Source organism: Bidens hawaiensis, unplaced genomic scaffold, assembly GCF_021521415.1.
Source record: "Bidens hawaiensis isolate Kalapana, Puna unplaced genomic scaffold, B.hawaiensis_p1.1 tig00013580_1, whole genome shotgun sequence".
Taxonomy (NCBI): Eukaryota; Viridiplantae; Streptophyta; class Magnoliopsida; order Asterales; family Asteraceae; genus Bidens; species Bidens hawaiensis.
In genome coordinates this window covers 79,460-105,565 of record NW_027504997.1, presented here as the reverse complement: position 1 = coordinate 105,565, position 26,106 = coordinate 79,460, and the positions used below count along the sequence as shown (strand labels likewise).

Here is a 26,106-nt window from a genome sequence, read left to right as displayed (position 1 = left end):
TTTGAAACCGTGAAACCATCTAAATAGATTATCGGTTTGGTTTTACACAGATATGGTTTCAACACCGTCTGCCTGCTTTTGTGGAAGAAATGAATAAAAAAAGCGACAAGGATGATGCGATGAAGAAGCATCATGACTTCTTGTCATGGTTTGTACCAGGCAAAAGAAAGAGGAAGCGATAGCCCATACAAACTATATCTATATCATTTTGTATCACATTTGTCGGTGGTGTTTTGGCAGAAAAATCGCTAAAATCGAAAAGGAAAATTGTCTGATTTTGGTGATTTTCCCCTTTCTTACACGACGCTCTTTTCTTTCCGGAGGATTTGTCGGCGGCGGTCAGCGGTTGATGATGAGACTGACGTTGTTAGAATACCCATCATCTGAGGTGGGCCAGAGCCATGCCAGCTAGAGGTGTTCAAAAAAACCGGTTACGGAACCGGTTTGGCCGGTTCAACCGGAAACCGGTTTTTTAAAAACCGGTTTTTTTAAAAACCGGTTTGACCGGTTTACGTAACCGGTTTACGTATCGGTTATACGTTTTGGAGCCAAAACCGGTTTTATAACCGGTTTTTTTTATAACCGGTTTTTTTTAATAACCGGTTATTAAAAAACCGGTTAACCGGTTTTTAAAATAACCGGTTTATTACCGTTATAAAAAAAACCGGTTAACCGGTTTTTTAATAACCGGTTAACCGGTTAAACCGGTTTTCGAACGTTACCAAACGGCTTTATAGCCGTTTTTTTTTTTTTTTTGACCGTTTTTTAGCCGTTTTTTTTTTGTTTTTTTACCATTTTACCCCCACAAACATCTATATATAGTTTAGGTTGGGTATTGGTTAGATCACACTTGATTATACAACTCCAAACGCTCTAAACGTTTATTTCATACGCGATTATACAACTCCAAACGCTCTTCTTTCGTAGTCGTTTATTTCATACTCGAGTATACCACTCTTAATTCGTAGTCGATTATCATGGCCTCCCAAAGTGCTGCTTCATCGGTCAACATGGGTGCCTCGAACACGGGAGAAACCGTCGTTCGGGTCATCCCCACGAAACGAAACCAAGATATTTGGCAACATTTCGACCTATGCGAAATGTCTAACGGAACCCAAAAAGCTAGATGCAAACATTGTTTGAAGTTTTATAACAAAGAAGCAAACTCCAGTTTAAGAGCTCATGTAGAAAAGCCCTCTTGCAAGGTCTTGAAGGACGAATCCGGAAGTAGTTCGCAGCCGGAGATGACGAATCAAGGAACGGTGTTTACGTACGACCTTGAAGCGGTACGTCAACAGTTTGGCAACTTTGTGATTCAACAATCACTTCCTTTCAACCACTTCGACAACCCTCAATTCACGGAGATGATGCAAAAGTATGTTCAACCACGCTACCAACACGTAAGTCGTTCGACCCTTAGAAGAGATTGTCTTAAAGCATGGAAAAACGCTAAATCCGAACTAATTTCATACTTTTCAAACTTACAAACTGGTGTGAACTTAACAACGGATGTGTGGTCGGTACCTAATGGTTCGCCCGACTCATACATTTGTGTGACGGCTCATTGGGTTGACCCCCGGTCGTGGCAAATGATGAAACGAACCGTTGCGTTTCAATTGTTTGATTACCCGCACACGGGTAGAAATATTTTTAAACTCTTGGATAAAGTCATTCGACAATACAAGATTGAAGATAAAATCTTTTCAATATCGTTTGATAACGCGTCCAACAATACGGCCGCGGTTGGCCATTTAAAATTAAAGTATAAACCTATCTGTGATGGAGCGTTTTTTCATAGCCGATGCATTGCACATATTATCAACTTGGCCGTGCAAGATGGGTTAAACGTGATCGAAACGCAAAGAAACAATTTTAAAAGAATGTTACGAGATGTTTTTAGCAACAATTCAACATTTTCAAGATACAAAAAATTTTGTGAAGAAGCTAACTGTCAATGGTTGGGGCCTAATTGGGATTGTCCAACAAGATGGAACTCGACTTGTGAAATGTTTGAGAAAGCCATCCAACAAAAACAATCGTTAATTGCGTTTCATCAAATTTTGTCAAATAGGGGTAAATGTGCACCGTACGATCCTAGAAACTAGTTATTGATTGAGATCGTTACGGAGGTTCTTCAAATTTTTAAATCTTGCACAACTAGTTTATCCGGGGTTTACTATCCAACAAGCCCCATTGCTTTACCAAAAATTGCTGTCATGTGCACAAAGTTGACTGAAATTCATTGTAGGGGTGCACCTTATTTTGATATGGGTGCAAAAATGAAAGAAAAATTTAGAAAATATTTTCAACAACTACCCGCTGTTTTGACCTGTGCGGCTGCGTTAAACCCTTGCATCAATGTTGGTGGTGTTGAAGCTTTAATAGAAAAAATTTGTGATGAGCTAGAGTTAAACGACGATCAAAACCCCCATTATAACCAAACTTTAAAGAATGCTTTCAACACCACCTTGGCAAACATGTATGATGTTTACCTTACAAAACACGGGTCGTCTTCCCAAATTCATGACTCGTTAAGAGCTGTTGCCCAATCCCAATCCCAAACCGACCTTGAAATGGGGATGTACTACATGATTTGGGAAGACGCCGGTAAACGTCAAAGGGTAAACACCCCAAGCAGTGAACTTGGAAGGTATGGTGGTACCAACTTTGTGAAACACATGACTCCGGATGAATTTAGAAGTCTTGATTTGCTGGCTTGGTGGAGAGGTAAGGAGGATGAGTTTCCGATCCTCGCCGCCATGGCCAAAGATTTACTAACGGTCCAAGCTTCCACGGTAGCTTCGGAGTCTGCTTTTTCTGTTTCTGGCAGGGTTATATCGATTAGGAGGACTCGACTCACTCCACCAGCTGTAGAGATGTCGATTTGCTACAAGGATTACTTGGACTCTTTAGATAGGGCACAACATCAACGCTCACTCGAGGGGGAAATGGAGTATGAGGCGGCCTTGTATGAAGACGAGGTCAATCAAGGACACACTCAACCAATGACCGATGAAGAAGCCGCGTACGACGATTACCTAAGGAATAGCTCGGGATCGGGTAGCGAAGAAAATGAGTAACAAACATCAACTTGTTAATGTAATCGTGTCTAAGCATTCTTTAATGTTTGTATTTTTGAGTTACGAATATGCGATAACGATTTAATGTTTGTATTTTTAATGTAAAAGCTATAAATGAAAGTTATGTGTTTTTAATCTTCCAAGCAAAGAATGCTAACAACGAAACCCTAAACCCTAAACCCTAAAGCAAAAAAAAAAAAAAAAAAAAAAAAAAAAAAAAAAAATAAAACCGGTTAACCGGTTAGACCGGTTATTAAAAACCGGTTGTAAAAAAACCGGTTTAATAACCGGTTCTAACCGGTTTCTAAACCGGTCCAAACCGGTTTGGCCGGTTTGAGTTTTCATTGACAAAAACCGGTTAATAACCGGTCCGGTTATTAACCGAACCGGTTTTTTTCTGGATAAAAAAAACCGGTCCGGTTAATAACCGAACCGGTTTTTTCAAAAAAACCGATTTGTGCACCTCTAATGCCAGCCCAGGCCTAAGGCCGGAAGGCACTCCGGATAAGGTGGCGGTGGCTAAAGCGAGGAAGCTGAAATTTTATAGTACATCCCAAGAGCACTTTTTTTGGCTTCAGGACATACTGGGCCTTCCGACACCGTCAGCCGCCTTGATGTTTCTGATGGAGAAGAGCAGTGTGTCTTTTGCGAAAGAAATAAACAAGAAAGGCACATGGATGATGCGTTGAAGAAGCATCATGACTTTTTGTCGTTTGTACCGGGTAAAAAAAAGAGGAAGCGATAACCCCAACAAACTATATAATCATTTTGTACCTGTTTTGGCGGAAAAATCACTATATATAAGTAAAAGTAAATATGTAACATCGTCGGTTAAAACACGTACAACAATGATTAGTTACCTATATGTTAATCAACACACATAATTTAACTCCTATCGTTTATATTCTTATTGAAATGATCCAAGTTTGACAGGATTGTGAAGGCAAAAGGTCAACGTCTGCCCTGAGGAGTGTGTATAGGCTCGAGTTCATGTGTGTTTTTTAAACTAAAGAAACAAGCCAATCCCGAGCCCAAGCCCTCATGAGTCAAAGCGAGTAGAGCACTCATTCGCTACGAATAGTACTTTAGTGTTGTTGTGTAAGCATGCAGACGAGTCAGGTAATACAAAGTTATAGCTTACATGTAACCTGTGTTTGCGCCCAAAGACAAAAACGTACCATGACGACAAACGTATCGTAACCAATGGTCTCATAGAAAATGTGCAAAGTAAACAATAAACCAAGCGATTAACTTTCAACTAACAATAAAACACGTCACCTTAGGATACGAATAAGCAAAAACCGACAACACAACTAATATCCTTGACATATAGTGACAAGTAAGCGCCTTTTGGTACCTTCGTATTAGACTTTCATCAGGGTTCGGATTTGTCTTACGCCATTGCATCATAATCATCGAGCTTGTCATTATACACCATGACTTTTCTCTTAATCTTGGATGTATCAACCCATGTGATAAAATCTTTGTTACTAGAAATGCCGGGTCGGTTACTGTTTCCGGGCCCACACGGACATGTCCTTGTTCTATATATGTCACAGCTTCCTTCAAGTGTTCGGCAAACTTCAGCCTCACCAATACCGTTGCAAGACGTCGCCTAAGATCATCATAATATCAATTATTGTTAGCATGAATAAAAAGCAAGATTATTAATTTTTTTTAAAGACTGCGTCTTTCTTACCGGCAAAAAGATGAAACTGATAAGCGGTCGCACAAAGCTAAGCTTTTTTGAGACGGTATCACACCCATGTTGTACCTGCATTAACACAGGTTTAATGAATGCAATTAGAAGAACACTTTCGAAGCACTCGCAAGTGTTTACACGAAACAGAATAAACCGAGCCGCCGAATAACTGAATCCAGTAAAAAACGAACCGACGATTAACCAAATCCAATAAAAACCAAACAAAAATAACTACACCCAATAAAAATAGGCGTTTTGGTTTTATGTTTTATAAAAATCCACTTTTTCAATTTAGCATCGGTTTTGCGTCAACCATAAACCGGAAACCAAACCGAAAAAAGAAAGACGAATCCAATAAAGAAAAACTGTACCGCAACTGACTCCAATAAAAAACTGAAGGTCTGATTTTATTTCATTTCAAAAAACTGATTTTTTTGTTTCGGTTTAGGCTTACTGAAAGCCAAACAGAAAAAAAATAATTTTAAATAATATTATAATAAATAACAAGTGCCTAACATATTTAACCATAATTCACTATTTTAAATATTTTTGGCCCAAAATTTGCAAGCCTAAGTGCCTAACTAGTAAAACCAAAAAACTGAAACCAAACCATTTTCAAAAATCCAAAAACAATAAGTTCAGATTTTGGTTCGGTTTGAGCCAAAAACTGTACATCCTACATCCTATTCAAGAGTAACAAACTGAAAGAACAAAAGTCAATAATCTACACATGTTAACTACAAATTATTACTCACTAGTAAAACCAAAGAAACCGAAACCGACCCAACCCCATTGTGAAAAGCATAAACCCATAAAACCAAAAACCAAACAGTTTTCAAAAACCCAAAACCGAAGATTCAGATTTTGATTCAGTTCGATCCCAAAACTGACCTGTGCACATCCTAATCAAGGGCAACAAAACTAAATAACACAATCAATAATCTATACATGTAAACTATTAGCCTAGTAACTCCCTAGTCATTCAACTTGTAACAAATTCACTATTTTGGCTATTTTTGGCCCAAAATTTGCAAGCCGAACTAGTAAAACCGAAACCGAACCTAACCCATAAAACCGAAACCGAACAGTTTTCAAAAGACCCAGAAACCAAAAGCTCAGATTTTGTTCCCGTTTGATCCTGAAACCGGCCCGTGAACATCCTAATCAAGGGTACCAAAACTAAATAACACAATCCAATAATCAACAAATGCTAACAACCATTAACTAATTACTCATTCAACTTGTAACAAATTAACAAACACAACAACAAACTCACAGCTTCTCAAGAAGCGGATCGGTCATCTCGATTCGATACGGGTCTGTCGGTTCCATCTGCTTCAGAATATTAACCAACTTCTGAGCCATTCTGCACAAACCCGAGTACCTAATTCAAACCACACACATGTTAATTTAATTATCATTATCATTATCATTATTATTATCATTAGTAAGCGTGAATTAACAAAACGCAACAAGTTGATATTATAATTAGCATATAAAAATTGTTACTTTTTGTAGTCGTCACGGCCGGTAACGTGGACCACGTTACGTGGTAACGGTGCATGACGTGGGCTTCACGGTGGCCGCCTTCGCGTGGCCATTCGAGAAAGTTGACCTTTTTAAAAGCTTCTTCTCATGAAACTTCAATTTCCTCATCTTCGATTAGCAGCAAAACCCTAAAATCGATTGAAGAGGTAGGTCCCAGCAGAGCCCAGTTGGACCCGCAAGACTCACCTCAAAGAGGGACGTCTGCGCAGTTGAAACCGCAAGACTCACCTTCAACAGGGACGTCTGCGCAAAGGCTAAACTCGCAAGACTCACCTTGAAGAGAGACGTCTGCGCAGAAACCAACTGGATCCGCAGGACCCACCATGCTCAGAGACGTGACGTCCTTACGCGCAGTACGCAAGCTGTTCCCGCAGGAAAAGCCTCCCAATGGTCGACGTACTCCGCCTGTTCCCGCAGTAACGGATACTAGCCATCAGGGAAGGCTACCCGCGCAGCAAGGCTACACGCACAAGGCACTTAACTCTTAAATAATTCAGTAATGTCACCTGAAGAAGGAGTGAGCAAGCCGGGAACACTCCCGCCCAAAGCCGGGAATACTCCCGCCCAAATGAGCCAGTCCGTACGCTACTGGAGGACCTTTTGTACTGTACCTGACGAGGTATGGACAAAAGGTCTGACCAAAGCAGCGAAAGCTCACTGTGACAAAGGAATAGTACACAGCCGGCCTGGTCACTATCAGCCGCTGCCTACTCACCAACCCCTGTCACTATTAGCCGCTGCCTACTCACCAACCTGTCGTAGCACGTGCATAGCCTGCAGTTGGTGGAAAAGAATAGTACACAGCTGGCCTGGTCACTATCAGCCGCTGCCTACCCACCAACTACCAGCATGGCATGTGCGTAGCCCACAGTTGGCAGAACAGGAATACTATTCAGCCGGCTGTACCTTCTTGGAAACCTACCTTCGGCTATAAATACTCCAACACCTTGGAATGGTATGGACACATTACATTACCTTATCACATCTTATCTTCTCTAGCAATCTCTTAATATACACTTATATTCAAGAGCAATCTAGTCTGATTCTCACGCCGGAGGGTGGTCACAAGGAGGTACCCCCCTTCTCAGTGACGAGCTCACGGTGTCTGTTTTGGAGGTCACTAGAAGAACCATCTTTGCCGGGCATAACCCCTCGTAGGAAACATCTATTTAACCCCCAGATTATCCGTAATCTGCCCGGGGTCAATTAGTGTTTCTTCATTGGCGCCATCCGTGCATAAAAGCTAGAACTAATTTTCTCAGCTTTTTCAAAACCTCCGAAAAGATGGTTAACGTTACTCCGGTCCCAGGGCCAGAGAGTGACCAGGAAACCCCGGAAATCACAACCCCAGCTACTGGGAGGAACACCGGCGAGTACACAAATTTTACGAACACTACCCCGGTTACTCAAGCCGGGGTAAGTGCAGTAAATTTTACGAACACTACCCCGGTTACCCAAGCCGGAGCAAGTGCAGTAAACAATCATCCCCTGGGATTCATTGATACCCAGGTGGAAAGACAACAGACGAGGCTCCCCCGCCAAACACTTGAACAAGTTAAAGCGTGGGCGGAAGCACGTCAGAAGGAATTCCAAGCTGAGTTGGACGAACGCCTACGTTCCATCCAACAGGCTGACGAATTTGGAGCACTCAACAGCTCAACATGAGTAGTGAGTGCGAGTACTCGGAGGAATCCGACACCGACGCAAACCCTCGCCATAGGGCGAAAGGGAAGCGTAAGGAAACGGACTTCCAACCAAGAAGGAATTTCGGAGTCACCTTCAAACCAAGGAACGCGGGGAGGAACCCACGCGACTTCTCCAAAACCTTTAGACCAACTGCTGCAAATGCGGGAACGTCCAAGTTTGCAAGGGACATTGCGGAAGCAATCGCCCCGAGAAGTGCCAAACAGATGTCCAACATCGGCACTTATGATGGTATATCCGACCCAGACGATCATTTGAACAGATTCATAGCGGAGGCAACCGTCAGCAACTGGACGGAACCCACGTGGTGTTATATGTTCCAAATGACGCTGGTTGGAGCAGCCAGAGCGTGGTTTGACCGTCTACCGGTCCACCACATCTATGATTGGGCAGACTTCCAACAGAAGTTCAGCCAACACTTCAGTCAACAAAGAAAGTACACTGAAGAGCAATGGACAATCCTCACCTGCATCCGAGAGGAAGATGAGTCTTTACTAGACTTCATCACTCGTTTCAACTCAAAGAAGCTAAGTCTAGGCAATATTAGCGAAGATCTTGTTCGCGCTGCTTTCATTCAGGGCGCGAAAGACCCAGAGCTCATCCGCACCTTAACGGGTAAAGATGGCATGCCATCCACATGGGATGCCATCATGACAGCAGCTAAACGCTTCGCGGAAACGGAAAAGCAACTGGGTAGAGATCTTCCCCAGAGCACAAACCTCTACACCCAGAAAACAAGAGAAAATAACGTCCTTACCGCCCGACTAAACAAAAAGAGGAAGCTAGGTATTTGGCAGTCAAGGGTAAACTTCGACACCTCATCCGACTCGCACCCTCGGTTAGGCGGAAAGGACAACAGGCAGTCGTCGAACCGGAACCCCCGGTGGACGCCGCTCACCAAAAGCGTCACCGAGATTTTCGACACCGAGAGGCTCCCATGGCCAAAGGCTCCAATAATCCGAGAGCGTCACAACGCTGATCAGAGCAAATTCTGTGACTTCCACAGGACAAAAGGCCACAACACCGACGAATGCATAGACTTGAAAGACATCATCGAGACATTCGTCAGAGATGGAGAACTCGCACACCTCGTGGCGTAAAGGATGCTGAGCAGGCCAACGCGTGTAGAACCCCGGTTGGGGAATACATGAAGGAAACTGCAGCTTCAATGTTGGAGACTACATACTGCGTAAACAACGAGATCCCGAACCAGGTGCATATCGGCTCGATGGCACTCCCATCCCAACAACATGGAAGGGAGCTCAATTACACAGTCTGCATGTAGATCAATTCCAAACTTGTAAAGAAAAGGCCCATAGCCACTTCTAATGGAAATGATTCTCCTTATCACATTGACGCTGATAATCTTACCTTTATACTTATGAACTTTCCACACTGATATGCCGGTCTTCACCGCATACATAAGTGGGGAAGTAAGTCGTTGCGTGTGGAAGGCGGCAAAACCCGCATAAACACAAAAAACGGCAAACCTTCACGCAGGTCAGTCATAGGTGAAGTTCGGTCATCCCACTAAATGAAAGTGCCGGTCCTACCCGCACAATCATCATAGAGGAAACTGAACGTTAACCTATTGACAACCGCGCGTCAAACGGTTAACTTATCCAAAACACTGATATGCCGGTCTTCACCGCATAAATAAGTGTGAAGAAGTCGCGTGTGGAAGGCGGCAAAACCAGCATAAACACAAAAAACGGCCAACCTTCACGCAGGTCAGTTATAGGTAAAGTTGGGTCATCCCACTAAATGAAAGTGCCGGTCCTACCCGCACAAATCATGATAGAGGAAACCGAACTAACCTATTGACAACCGCGCGTCGAACGGTTAATTTATTCAAAACACTGATATGCCGGTATTCACCGCATAAATAAGTGTGAAAAGTCGTTGCGTGTGGAAGGCGGCAAAACCCGCATAAACACAAAAAACGGCAAGAATTTCTAAGGAAAAGATAAGGAAAACCTTCACGCAGGTCAGTCATAGGTAAAGTTTGGTCATCCTACTAAATGCAAGTGACGGTCTTACCCGCACAATCATGATAGAGGAAACTGAACATTAACCTATTGACAATCGCGCGTCGAAAGGTTAACTTATTCAGAACACTTAGAAAATCTCTTAAGGAAAAAATGAGGAAAACCTCCACGCAGGTCAGATATAGGTAAAGTTTAGCCATCCTACTAAGTGAAAGTGACGGTCTTACCCGCACAATCACGAAAGAGGAAGCAAAACTTTAACCTATTATCTGCCACGTTGAAAGGTTAACTTATCCAAAGTACTTAAGAAATTGCTAAGTTAAACTAAAGTATGCACAAGCGGAACATATATTGTTTATGCGGCAAAACAAGTGCCAAATTAAACTATAATATGCATGAGCAAGTCGTATAACGTTTATAAAGCAAGAGTGACGGTCCTACCCGCACAAAAGATTTATATTCCATAAAAATTCAACTGTTACAAGAATGGCCGGGTATCTACCCGCCTACAAGAATATAAATCTATACAAAGACGTAAATCTATCCTAACAGTGGGAAAGGATTTAAAAGATCAAGCTTCAGGGCCACTCCCTCCAAACCCACTTGTACCCGCACTATCAGTTGGCTGTGGCGGTTCAAGGAAGGTCTTGAGAATGGTTAGCCCATCATCAGCAGCAGCAACTTCGTTCACCTTCTCCACCACCGGGTGCGGGAAGGCGGCATACTGATTCACTGCTTGGTCATATACAGCTTCAGTATCCACATCATATAAAGGGAAGTTGGAAGGCGGGATGCCCTTCTCAACGAACCCTAGATCAAGCAGGAAGCCAGCCTTTTCCCCATCCTCATGAGAAGCGTTGAGGGCTGCGCTCATGGCATCGTCATATGATGCGTCCGTGAAGACCCGATGCACAACCTACAAAACAAAAATACAAGTATCAAAACCTTTTCTAAGTACAAAGAAAAGCGTAAAGATATTATGAAGCTATGCATACCTGCGACAACGCTTCTCGTAGAAGCCATTCCTTGGTAACCAGAGCCTCCTGGAGGGCAGCTTGAGCTTCATTACGGGCGCGTTCGGCTTCGTTCTTTGTAAGGTTGGCAAGCAACACATCTTTGGCTGCAGCCTCTTCGACGCCCTTTAGCTTACGCTCAGTGTGGTCAAGCACCCCCCTCTGGTCCAAGATCTCTTGGAGCTTCTTGGCATCTTCCATGGCCAAGGCATCATGAGCCTGCTGGAGCCTCTCTAATTTGGCTTTAAGCTCCTCATTCTCAGCGCGTAGAGGCTCAGCAACAACTTCAGCCTTGGTGGCCCTCTCAGTTGCGTTCTGTGCAGTTTCCTTAGCCAACCGAAGCTGTTCATTAACAGCTTGGGTAGCCTTGGAACGGGCCTCGAGACGGGCCTGAACTTCAACCTCGAGGGCCTTGAAGGCCTTCTCCTTCTCCGCAGCAACGGCGGAGAGTCTCCTGTTCTCCTCCCGGATAGCCCGCGCCTGAGCTACTTCTTGGATACGAGCCACCTTTAACTTGTCGTTTTCACGACAAAGAAGCTCGACGCGCGGCTGCATCCGGGCAAGGAGAATTCGAAGCTCGTTTGTCAGCCTACCCTCTTGGTAGCTCGACATAGCTTCTCCCAGTGCACCACTGGGGGCGGCGTGGCGCGCCCACTCGACACAATCCACAGCCGTCCGAAGGGTGGTTCCCCGGCGGATGTTCCACCGCGGAACAAACACCTCATTCGAATCCGACACTGCAAAAACAAAAAGCAGTTGGGAAAAGATGATATAAAAAAATATATATATAAAAAGGCCAAAATAATCCTACGCACCTGTAGGGTCGACAACAGGCCGGTAGCCGCCGAACCCATCACCTGAACCTAACGGATATCCATCCAAGAGGTCAGGCAGGTGGGAAGGAGGCAGAGATTAGCTAGAAGCCCCAAACATACCTGCTGAACCGGCCGGGGGCAAAGTAGTCGCCGGTGCCGGAGGCACGGTTGAAGCCGCCGCGGTAGAGACCACCGGTGGTGAACTCACTGGAGGTGAACTCATAACCGTGGCCGCCGCTGCGAAGGAACCCGCAGAAAAACTCACCGCCGGCTCAGTGAAGGACGCAGTGAATATGGCACTGACAGCCGGCGGAGACGTCACAATTGGAACAGTTGCCTCAATTGGATGAGCAACTGAACCAATGCTGCAAACAGGCGCAGCAGCCTAGGTCATCGCCTCGGGTAGGTTGACCAAACCTACCGTCATGGGTCCAGAGCTGCTCCTCCCCGCATCACCTTGGAATGCGGTAGCATCCATGCCTGCATGAAGACAAGATATTAAAAACAATGGCGGAAAGAAATTGCGAGTAAGATTAATTTATACTTACGAGTTCTCTTCAACTTGAAGGTTCTGACCAGCGGGGACGAACCCGACGGAGCCGGCCTCTTCACGCCGGTCACCGTCGTAGAACTTGGTCGCGCGGCAGTGGCAGCTGTCTCAACCTCCGAGACTGTTGTCTCATCACCACCAGGATTCCCCGCCACCTCTTCGCTTTCGGTCTCTGAGTCAGACCGATTCACCGGATCGGCAGTAGAGGCAACCTTCGCCTTGCACTTTGCGCCAGCAGCCTTCTTCTTCCTCACCAAGAAAGGACCATCTGCGGATTCCTTATCAGAAGATGACAAGATTAGAGGAACTCCAGCAGAGGTTTAAGCATGGAGAGGGCGGGGGTTAAAAAGTTCCTTACCTGGCCGCGTGGCACTCAAAATCTCGTGGCCTAGCGGGTAGACCTCCACAAACCGATCCGCCGTTTGCTTCAAGATGGGCAACTCGTTCTCATCAAGAGCACGGGTACCCATCCGAGCCAGACCATCAGCTTCCCGCGGATGCAGGAGCGATTGCAGGTCGTTTCCCTCTGAAAATAAAAAGAAACAGTTTAGCGGGAAAACCCTAAATCAGCAAGAAGATATGAACCATACCGTAAGGGACAGAGTTCAAACCGTATTCGAGGACAATAGGAATCTGTGGCGCCTCCGCCCCAGCATCTTTCCACACCCGGCTCATCCCGAGCATCACCATCCCGGACTCCGCAAAGCGGTAAACCGGAGACTGGACCCGGGAAATCTTGGAGAACCATTCCGCCTCCTCATAGTTGAAGGCGTGAAGGTGTCACACCCTCAAAATCCACTAACGGAGTTTTACCGTCAGAGGGTGTGAACTAACAGGATCGGAATCATTAGTTATAATCAAACCATAAAAACGTTTAAATGAAAATAAGTGCGGAAGCGTAAAACCATAGAAACAATGTTACGTCACGCAGGAAATCGTTTAGAAGAAGAAGAGAGGTGAAACTGTGAGTTGAGATGCAACCTCTCCTCCCTTTATATACTCATCGCAATGAATGCGATGAATTTAATGCGGAAGAGATAGGAAAACGCAGGTGCAATGAAACTATGACACGTGGAATATGCAAGCTGGCAACAACTGTTGACAGGACGCGTGCCGTAAACTTCGCGGCCACGCGCCCGAAAACTCGCGCCCACGCGCCTGAAAAAGCGTCTCGAATGACCATATACTGTCACGTCGCCATAACTTCCTGCACGTCCTGACACTGTCAGAAGAAACCGTCGGACGACGTTTCAACAGTTTGGACTGTTCTTATCCTTTCACCAACTCTTCAAATTTCAAAAAGATTCAAAAAAGATTCAAAAGTAAGCGGGACTATACCCCTTACCTTGGCAACCAAGTAACTATAAGACAGGTGCGAGTACAGTGTTAAGGCAAAACCCTTCACATACTTAGCACCTGCAGGGAATTGAAGCCAAGAATACCTCGGCAACCAAGTAACTATAAGACGGGTGCGGGTACAGTGTCAAGGCAAAACCCTTCACATACTTAGCACCCGCAGGGAATTGAAGCCAGGAATACCTTGGAAGTAAAGTAACTATAAGACGAGTGCGGGTACAGTGTCAAGGCGAAACCCTTCACATACCTAGCACTCCGCAGGGAATTGAAACCAAAAAGGATCTTCTTGGCCATGCTTGCGGAAACGGGAATAACATCCCCGCATAGCGGGAACGTCGAGAACTAGATTGTTTGAAGCTCCAAGATGGAATTGGTTGTTTAAACATAATTGATCATTATGTTCAAAACTACCAAAACCTCATGGAGAATCTACACAAGTGGAACTCAACGCTCCTGACTTGCGAGGAGGTTACAGACCTACCCGCATCATACCCAAAGATCAAGCAGAAAAGTCGGGAATTTCTACATGTGACATTAGGACTTCCGCGGGAAGAATCCCCATGGAAAACCTTAAAACTAAACCCTTTTCAAAACCCTATGCTTAAGTCCAAAAGTTCACCTCACTTATTAACAATTCATGAGAAGAACATTGGACTGGGGGGACTTGAAGAGGTAGGTCCCAGCAGAGCCCAGTTGGACCCGCAAGACTCACCTCAAAGAGGGATGTCTGCGCAGTTGAAACCGCAAGACTCACCTTCAACAGGGACGTCTGCGCAAAGGCTAAACTCGCAAGACTCACCTTGAAGAGAGACGTCTGCGCAGAAACCAACTGGATACGCAGGACCCACCATGCTCAGAGACGTGACGTCCTTACGCGCAGTACGCAAGCTGTTCCCGCAGGAAAAGCCTCCCAATGGTCGACGTACTCCGCCTGTTCCCGCAGTAACGGATACTAGCCATCAGGGAAGGCTACCCGCGCAGCAAGGCTACACGCACAAGGCACTTAACTCTTAAATAATTCAGTAATGTCACCTGAAGAAGGAGTGAGCAAGCCGGGAACACTCCCGCCCAAAGCCGGGAATACTCCCGCCCAAATGAGCCAGTCCGTACGCTACTGGAGGACCTTTTGTACTGTACCTGACGAGGTATGGACAAAAGGTCTGACCAAAGCAGCGACAGCTCACTGTGACAAAGGAATAGTACACAGCCGGCCTGGTCACTATCAGCCGCTGCCTACTCACCAACCCCTGTCACTATTAGCCGCTGCCTACTCACCAACCTGTCGTAGCACGTGCATAGCCTGCAGTTGGTGGAAAAGAATAGTACACAGCTGGCCTGGTCACTATCAGCCGCTGCCTACCCACCAACTACCAGCATGACATGTGCGTAGCCCACAGTTGGCAGAACAGGAATACTATTCAGCCGGCTGTACCTTCTTGGAAACCTACATTCGGCTATAAATACTCCAACACCTTGGAATGGTATGGACACATTACATTACCTTATCACATCTTATCTTCTCTAGCAATCTCTTAATATACACTTATATTCAAGAGCAATCTAGTCTGATTCTCACGCCGGAGGGTGGTCACAAGGAGGTACCCCCCCTTCTCAGTGACGAGCTCACGGTGTCTGTTTTGCAGGTCACTAGAAGAACCATCTTTGCCGGGCATAACCCCTCGTGGGAAACATCTATTTAACCCCCAGATTATCCGTAATCTGCCCGGGGTCAACTAGTGTTTCTTCATCGATCTTTTAAAGTTTTCTTGAATTAGGGTTTTGGTTGGGGTTTATAAATAGAAGTAGAAGTGGGCTTGGGCTAAACTCTCGTAATCGGTTTTAATGGATTAACCGAATTTAATATTTACATTGTGTTAATAGAGTTTACTTAATAAAATAAAGGTTTCCATTCATTCTCCTTTGACAAAATGGTAAAAGACATCCTCTATATTTGCTCCTTTTTTTCATAGACGTCCTTTAGCAAAAGAAATGGCAGAAAACATATTTCATGTTTCAAATCCCTTTCAAGTTACGTCCTTTGACACTAACCCAGTTAATTTTTCTCGTTAAATCTAAACATGTGTCATGCACGTGAGAGTAGTAATTGTAACTTTACATATCATTTATTTCTTTAATATATATTTTAAATTAAAATCCAGTCAACCCCTCTCTTTCTCTTTTCTCATCTTCCATCTTCAAGATCTGGCCATCATTCCCTAACCCTAAAACACCATAGCCCGAACCATCAACCACCTATTTATCGTTTAGACTTTTGGTGTATAAAGGACGTCGACGATGATTTCAGCCGCAAACCCTAGCGCGCGACGACTTCGGTTGTAAGGTCGATCCCGGCAAAATTCAACAGCGGGGTGTTTAGATGATGACAATAACAGGCGATGCGAGAGAAATGGAGTGGCTCCACGCTGTTTTCTGACGAGTCCAGGTCGAAAAACAAGTTTTTGATGCTTAAGCAATCGCGTTGTTTCGAAACCCTAGGAATTGGGGGTTAGGGTTTGGGGACGTGAACTTACAATTACAAGAATTGTGAGTAAGATGTATTGAAACCCTTGTTTTGATGTCTTTTCATGAGCCAAAGTAGAAAATGATCGGTGAAGGTGTGGTGAAAATATTAGCATTTCTCAAGGTATGCATTTGCAACTCCTGTTGGTTTTAAAGAATTAGTTTGTAAGCGATGTGATTTTTAATCCATGGATCTGCAACTCTGGATGGTTTTAACTTGATATATGACATATCCGCAACTCCGGTGATGGTGGCAATGTGGGGTGAAGATGGTGGATGCGAATGCTTATGGTTGGCGGTGGATGAATTGGGATGTGGCAAAGGTTGGTGACGGTAATGAAGGTGGCGGCTAGGGAAATGGAAGCTGGTGGATGGGTATAAAGATTTTTTTAACACTTTTATTTTAAAATATTAACTAAATAAATGATATGTAAAGTTACAATACTACCCTCATGTGCCTGGCACATGTTTAGATTTAACGAGAAAAATTAACCGGGTTAGTGTCAAAGGACGTAACTTGAAAGAGATTTGAAACATGAAGTATGTTTTCTGCCATTTCTTTTGCTAAAGGACGTCTATTGAAAAAACGAGCAAGCATAAATGACGTTTTTTTGCCATTTTGTCTTCTCCTTTTTAATAGAGTTTACTTAATAAAAGAAAGGTTTCCATTCATTCTCCTTTTCCTTTTCTTTCTTTTTCTTTCTTTCCATCCAATTTCTTGCTAAAGAATATCAGTGTTTTTTAGTTGCAAATTTTATAAATTGTACCGGATCTGAAACCGGTTTTAGTGAATGAGACTATGAACTGGTATACCATGTAGTCGATATCGCCGATATATCAGTGATATATCGGTTATCGGTCCCTTGGCGATATATAAGTCAATATATCAGTACCGATAATATCAACGATATTGGACTAATACTTGATCGATATCAGTTTTTTAAGTCTTAATTATCAACTTTTAGTGTTCAATGTTAATGTTTTAAGTCTTAATCTATTCTTACTTGCTACGATTGTTAGTGTTTTGCAATTTGCAAAAGGTTAATTTGTTAATGGTTGGAGACTATACTGAATTATTAGTGTTAAATTGCTATATATATGAATTTTACATGATATTAAAGTTACCGATATCCCACGGATATCTCATTGCGATAACCAATATCTCAGATATCGATCATTGACCGATATCCGATGTTTTCGGCATTAACTGATGTATATTACCTGACCGGTTCAAACCAGTTTTTTTGTTAATGTGGTCCGGATTAGAAACTGGTTTACCCGGCCCATAACCGGTAACTTCATAGTATGTCGGCCCAACTAAAACATCTTTTAAAAATACAAAAACACACCAATCAACTTTATATCCGACCTCATTCCCATAACTCAAGAATGACATTCTACACAAACTTGAGTACCTGATTCAAACAATCATATTAAATTTGTAATGGACTTTGTAATAGGCTAGGCTGAGCTAGGCTGGGCTAGTTTTGTAATTACACGTTGGCCTAGAATATATCTTAAGTTATGTTTGGTTAATCGAAACTTAGACTTGGCATAAAACCCAGTTCCGGATGTTGATCCAAACTAGAACCACCAGATTCAGTTTCATCTTTACCCGGTCCAAACCGGATAAAAATCTGGTCAAAAACCCGACCATACACAAAACTGGTTGCTACCGACCTGGTCCTTGACTTTGTTGACCGAACCTGGAACCAGTTCTTAAAAAACCTGATTTGTAAACCTATACCAAATTTAACATTTTGAGAAACTGAAAATCGGGATGAAAAGCGAGTGGACTATTTGCCCCGAACTAAATGACTTAATAAGATTTTGTCTTTTTCCTTTTTTTTTTTTTTTTTGACTTATTTGATTTCAAACCAAATAATGAATACCTCTGTAAAAGAGTATGTTATGTAATGATGAATGAAACAAACTAGGGGGTTTTGGTCATGCGATTCGGTTGCTCATTATTTTGTAAAATTTATATCAAATACCGGTACCCATTGTACACAACCGGTACATGTATTTGTTATTCATGTTTTTGATTTTTTTTTTCTCTGGTATTTTCACTGGTACCAATACATGTTATTTCATCATAATGACTGGGAGGGCCTTTTTTCCTCCATTATGAAGTTAATTATACAAATGGCTCATATGATTTGATTATATTTGCAACTTTGTCCCAAAGAATGTTAATTTGCAAACTTAATCCAAATTTAAAAAAAAAAATCTCAAAAAGATATAAAACTATAATAACTCAATTACATAACCAAAAAATGTACCCATCCCGATATTATACATTTTTAGTCTCTATTAACTTTCCTTATTAATTAAATTATTTTTATACGGTGACCCATACACTTTCAAACTCTACTTTTAAATTACATACCACTAAACAAAATCTGGGTTGTCAAATCTCTATTATATAATTTATATTGCTAAAATCGCCTGTGTTAATTACAGACGTTGATTTATTTGACATATAATTTCAGTTTAGTGATAACCATTTAGGAAAGAAAAAAACTTTGGAATATTGTAACTTCTGAAATTGTAGCTTATACAATGAGATCGGTACTATTTTGATTCCAAATCAAAAGTATTGGTACCGATTTGAAACTGGTACCAAATTTCTGAAATGTAGGTATCGAGTTTTTGAATATCGGTACCGCATCAGTAGTTGTTACAGAAATTCGACACTTTATGGTACTAGTACCGAATTTGTACCAGTACCAAAAATGCTGGTATTGAATTTTTAAAAAAGTGGATATCAAATACCATACCAAATAATCTGAACAGTAAGAATACTGCTACTGGTACTCGGTACCAAATACTCGTCTGTACAACCAATTCACTAAAACTTTAACTATTGTTAGGTAGCGTTTAGTATGCAGGAATGACAGTAGTAATGGAATGATTCATTACGTGAGAATGAAAAAAGTGGTGTTTGGTTACTCAATGGAATGGAATCATCCATTACACATAGAATCCTATTCCATCAAAACCATTCCTTCCCACCCCCCTTCTTTTTTTTCATTCCATTCCTCCTTCACCATACTTTTTCAACAACACTACCACCTAACAACAACCACCACCACTACCATTGGCACCACCACCAACTGCAGACACCACCACCACCACCGCCACCGCCGCCACCATTTTCGTCGCCGGAGCTACCACCGTCGCCATTGTAGGGTTTTTTTTTTGGGTTAAAAAGTATTTTGAGATATGAGTGTTTTTATTATTTCTATTTCATTTCTACAATTTTTTTGGATACCAAACAATAAAAATTAATAATTGATTTCATTTCTATATGTTAACCAAACAAGACAAAGGAATGGTAATGATTCATTTCATTCCCTTGTCCATTCCATTCATTCTCCCATTCCATTCCCACATCATTTCATTACCTCCAACCAAACATACCCTTAGTGTTATCATTGGTTGAATAATGTATCTTAACGTGATCAGGTAAAAGATTTAGATGTGTTTGTTGGAGAAAACTTGATATATCTTTTCAAGAAAATGAAAATGGCTCTTGATAGAAGGTTGATCATGTAATAAAAAAAAGTATTATTATGTTCACAATGTGTAATATATATTTTTTTTGACAAGTCTAGTTTAAGTAAGATGGACTTAGAACCTATTGATAAATTTTTTTTGAACGGTTAATTTGGATACTGTAGGTTACCGATCCATCCGATTATCTTCATTCTATCCACAGGAGAAAACACACTCATAGAGTTATAGGTGAGAAAACCCACTGACCCTACTTGAACCCCCTATTTTTTGTCTCGAGTGATACAATCCCCTTGATTCATTCTCTTCTACCCCGAAGCCAACACCAAACCACACACAAATCGGTTCGGATGTCTGAAATAACAAACACATTTCTTACTTTTTTGCAGCCATAAACATCATCCCTTGGATACTTTAAAACCAATCCAAGCCCTCCATTCATAAAGTAAACACATAGGTTTAGAGGGACTTTATGTGTATACTTTATGATTCTTATGTATTTATTGGATTTATAGATAATTGAATGGTGGGTATTTGTAATAGAACATTTATGTATATTCCCTTGCTAAGTTACCTTATTATATATTTACTTATCTCTTGAAAATCAATTACATATTTTCCCTCCCTAAACCACACATATTACATATCTCTCCATTTCATTAAAATTAACTAATTAAATAACTGTTTTACCTTAATGACATGATTAAATAAGTATTTACACATATCCCCTTCCTTAAAGCATCAATTACATATCTCATCAAGTTCAATCCAACCCAAATCGATGTAACGACAAACATATCAAACACTAATAAGCCAATCGACATCGAACTTTTTAATCAATAGTCAATATAAAAAAGTTTTAGATTACCAACAAAAACAACTCAAGTATAATAAAAAAAAGTGTTCATGAGACGGCGGGATTCAAAGGGAAAAAGTGATGGCAGTCATTTATGGAGGTGATGAGATGGCCAGAAGCTTGCCGGAAGTAGGTTGGAGAAGATGATTTGATGATGTGGGTTTATAATTACTAATATAACTTTGTTTTATAATTAATTTATTAATGGTAAGAGATATATGTAACTTGGTAATTTGATATGAAAAAGGGAAATATGTAATTGCTTGTTTAAGTGTGGTGAAATATATAATTAATGGTGTTAAGTAAGGAGAAATATGTAAAAATCTCATTTTTAATTTAGTATTCCAAAAGCGAAAAGCAAAAAGTAAAACAAAAGACTTGGATTTCTTGATTCTGAAAACCATCTTTTTAACACACAACAAAAAACAAAACCTAGAAGTGATTTTATGATACCTAAACATAATTATTTGCTTATTTGCTTTTTGAAAAGCATATAAGCAACATTGAAAAGTTCACCCAAACACACCCTTACTAGCTCGATATAAATATAGTTATTGGCCTTCACTTCACCACATTACATTATTGACCTTCACTTCACCACAAACACACCCTTACAAGCTCGATATAAATATAGTTATCGGCATTCACTTTACCGCAAACTTGCTGTGCGAACTAGAGTCTTTGGAGCTGCTATACTTGGCCAAGAAAAAAGGGGATACGCGTCAAGGAGTTAAAGTTGTAAGCACTTTAAACAACCATGTTTTAAGATGTTTAACCTTGCTAGCAATCTATATGTCATGGTCGTTCATGTCTTCATGTCACTCTTCCTATAAGTTAACCAATAAATAATGAGCTCCGTATGGTTGAACGAGTTAAAAGTATATATATTTTTTCCCTCCTAAAATAAACATAACACCTATCTAACTAATAATGCATCATTTACAATGCATTCTTTAGTTTTTTATTTAAGGGTTTGAAAAAAAAAAGATAAGAAAATTTTTTCTTTTTAATTCTTGAGTTTTTGTTTAGAAAGAAAAGAAAGAGAATGGAAAGAAAAATTAGGGTTTTTTTCCTTCAAAACTTTCCAGCCAAATATGGTCTGATTCTGAAAGAAAATTTATAGCCATATACAATATTACTAATTTAACTTATCTTTTCCTTCCTATCTAACTTAAGAATGAGGACATGATTGTAAAGTTACAATTTTTTTCCTATCTTTTCCTTCATATCTAACTCAATAATGTAATTAACAATTTCTTTTCTTTTCTTTTATTTTGACTCAAGAATGTCTTTTAAGTATATAATTTTTTTTCCTTTCTTCTCCTATCCAATCTTATCATTTTTTTTTCTTGTATTTTAAACCCGAGAATACAGTGTTAGAAATTAATATACGAGTTATATTTATTTATGCATTTTTATTTATCAAAGAGTTTCTTTTAATCCTTGTAGTCTTTAGGACATGCAACCCAAAACCTTCCCTTTCAAACCATGATGTTTAAAGGCTTTGTCTTTGTTAATGGACCACCAAATGTTATGAAGTATAATGGATATATATTCTACTAGGTTTTATCCTCCGTATTACAGGGGTTGTTTTTATTTTTCATTTATAATATTTATATATTTTTTTAATTCAATTTTATTTATTGTAAGGTAGTTAATTATATACTTAGTGTTTAATGATGAAAGAGTTTCACAAATAAATGAGTTGTTATAATCCGTTTAAAAGCTATCTGAGTTTGGTGAGACTCATGACCCGCTTATTTTTTTACTATAAAATTCTTTGTTAATTATAAATAATATATTTAAAAAATTGGATATTAATTTTTAGTATGTCTCTATTTTATATAATTTTCATATCAAATATTTGGTGAAATTAGTTTTTAATATAATGAGATGTTATAACCCGTTTAAGGGTTATCTGGGTTTGGTGAGACCCATACCCGTGAATTCGGGTTAAATGCATGAGAAGCCTCCATTTACAAATAAAGCAATCTGGTGGCTTGAGAGAATGTAGAAACCAACGAAAGAGCTTTTAAAGTCGTTTATATATATTTAAGATTAAGATAAATTTATCACAAGTATAAATGTGTAAAATTAAAGGAAACATAATCATGTCACCAACGAATCGAATCACGTGAAAGTATAAGTGTTGGGTGAACATTACATAAACTAGCATAACTGTTAAATATGTCGTACAAACTTTGAAAGAGCCCATGATTGTCTTAGGACGCACGCATGTTGGATTCTATCAAGACTTTTCATAATCGTTATCATCAGTCACCGGGGCCTAGGTGAGTTTCGCGGCCCCTTTTTCGTTTTATTGTTTTATATCTTGGGGGAAAAACATACACATACTCGTTTTATATATGATGATTTAAAAAACAAGACCAGACCTTTATGTTTACATGAGTTTAGGGCTGGAAATTCGTGTCTTAACGGGTTTAATAGGTTAGAAATGACGCGTTTAACACAAGTATCAAACATGAATACGACTCGTTTATTTATTTTATATGCCATGGTTATAATACAGTTTTAAGTTTCATGTACCAATAAGGGAAAAATGATAGAGTCTAGCCTATTAGTTTCAATTATTTAAAAAAAGGACATACCTTACTTTTTTTTACTAACATGTCTTATCGTGTCTTAAACAGGTACCCAATTGTCAGCCCTACACGAGTTGCTGTTTGGAGCTCGGGATATTCACTTTATCGTCTTATTTATAACCACTGGCTATGTATTAGTCAGGGATTCTATGAATAGTACTGTTGGGTTTGACACCCTCGATCATGGTTAGTCACTCTAACTGCCCATATGTATGGTCGAATGATTGCATAGTGTCTACTCGTGAGGAATGAGTGAGGGGAAAAACACTTGTGCTTGGGTTGGTTATGCCTCATGTTGACCTCCAACACCTAAGATCCTCCTATTACAAATTTCGACCCTGAAAACAACCAGTAAGTTGTTGGTATCAATTTCGGTCCCAACCAACAAGATCAGGATAATATTGTTTTCATTTTCAATATCTATGATAGACTTACTGCGGCAGACCTTTCTGAGTTGTATGCATGTTCTACACTTACTACACCATTTGGAAGTGGGCGTCTAGATGAAGGCCCAGATCTGAACAATATAGGCCAATACGATAATGTAAATGTTGATACAAGCCTGGGTGCTGAAGAGGAAGAGGTTCCAAGCCAAAGCTTAACTGTTGTTGTTGATGCAAGCCTTGAAGATGGTCCATCAGGAGGCGGCAAAAAGGTAAAAAACTAAAAGGTTTAAAATCACCAAACAAAATAAAGACAAGCTTTTTTAACTCCAAGAAATTTTCAGTCACAAACGTTACCCTGGACTTATTGTTTTAAGTTTGCCGATGAAAATGTTCAATAAGAAATCAAGTAAAGAAAGACATCAGTTGAGGAGTGTCTCCAAAGATATGAAGATGACTGACAGAAAAAGAAAAGAAAAACACAAGCTAGTCAAAAGCATCACAAGCGTCGTGAAAACAACATGAAAGATTGTTACTTTTTGTAATCGTCACGGCCGGTGGCATGGTACCGGTGCATGACGTGAGCTTCACGGTGGCCGCATTCGCGTTTCCGTTCCAAAAAGTTAACTTTTTTCAGCAGGTTCTTCTCATGGAACTTAAGCTTCCTCATTGAAACTCAATTCAATTACTGCAGCAAAACCTTGAAATTGATTCAAGTTTTCGTCATTTAGGGTTTTAGTTTGGGGATAATAAAATTTTAACTGGGATTTGAATAGCTGGGCCTAATGTAAGTAAAAGTAGGTTTGGGCTTAAAATCTATTAAATGGTTAAATGGGTTATTTGATTAACTGGATTTAACATTTAGACATATAGACAATACCCGGTTTTGGACCTGAATCGGAACCGGTTTCTGCACAAACCTGGTATTAGATTTCTCCCTAGAACGGAAATACCTGGTCAAAACGGTAGCTGTGTATTGGAAGTTACCGAATTTGACCGTTTGATCAATAATTGGTTACGGAATAAGCGATATTCTAATATAGTTATGGCTACAGCCGAAACTAAATAATCAAATAAGAATTCGGTTTGATTTTTTTTTTCATGTTTTGGTTTGGCTTGCTTTAATCAGTTTCAAACTGAATAATAAGGGGGTGTTTGGGATTCCTTATTTTACCTTCTTATAATTTTTCATTAAGTTAATAAGTTACAAAAATTTAACTTATTAACTTTTCCCTCTCACATCAAAAGCAATCTCAAACATCTTATTCTTTTTCAAAAAGTTAATAAGTTATAAGTTGGTGAAAATAAGCAAATCCCAAACACCCCCTGAACACCTTTGTAAAAGAATACGTTATGAGAGGTGAGCAATAATCGAATCTTTAACCGAAACTAACCGAAGAATGAATTAACCAAAAATCAGCTACGGTTTTTTGGATACCCATGGTTAACCTCAGTTAAATTTTTATTATATTGTTATTTCATCTTTTAATTTGTGAGCGAGTTGTACGTTTATCACACAACGTTAATGCTTATTCGTATTCGTTTTCGGGGTTTAGTACCTTCACATGCATTCCCTATGACGGCACATTTGTCATTTTATTTTTTTTTTCTATGAGGTAATTGCATAAAAGACCATTTTGGTTTTGATCATATTGCCTCTTTAGCTCCGTGAATGAAAAATTGTAAATTTAATACAAACATTAAAAAATTCATTTTAGAAAGATTAAACTGTAATATATAATTTATAAACAGCAACCCATGCACTTTCGAACTCTACTTTTAAATTACATACTTTAACCTATAAGACTCAATTAATAAATTTGTTTATCTAACTCTCTGTTACCGCTAAACGAAAGTCTTTTGTTGAAGTTTCTATTATATTGCCAAAGGCACCGGGAATTATAGACATTGATTTGACATGTAAACTTTTCAGTTTAGTGATTTGCATTTAGTGAAAAAAAACTTAGGATATAAAATTATAAACCTATAGTCATAACAATTTAAAAGATATAATTTATATTTTTATTCATGAAAAGTAATGTAATAAATAATTTGAGTTGGGATAAATGATAGGTAAGAGAAGTGGTGGGGTGTGACAACTGTGAGTCTGTAACCAATCAACGCACCATCATCAAGTCCCCCTGCCACCGCCGGTGCCACCACCACCGGTAATCCTCAAGAAGCCCCTTTATTATTATTATTATTATTATTATTATTATTATTATTCAAAATACATGCTTAAAGATGACACAAAAGAAATTAACATCCCCATAGACAACACTCCCTTGTACAACATTTTGAAAGGGGTATATGTGGCTCAATAAAGAAAAACTAGGACCGTTGTGATTTTTAGTTTGATCCTGATAGCATCCGGGTTTTACCACCAGTGGATCTTTGAATTCCGACGGGTGGGTTTAACCTGGAACTGGATATATTGGACGCGCTGAAGGGTTTCGTACGACTGGGTTGGAC

General features: G+C 40.3%; 1 pseudogene; it reads right to left on the bottom strand.

The window, feature by feature from the left end:
- Nucleotides 1-4,434: 4,434 nt before the first annotated feature.
- Nucleotides 4,435-24,304, bottom strand: LOC143609774 (uncharacterized; annotated as a pseudogene).
- Nucleotides 24,305-26,106: the final 1,802 nt, after the last annotated feature.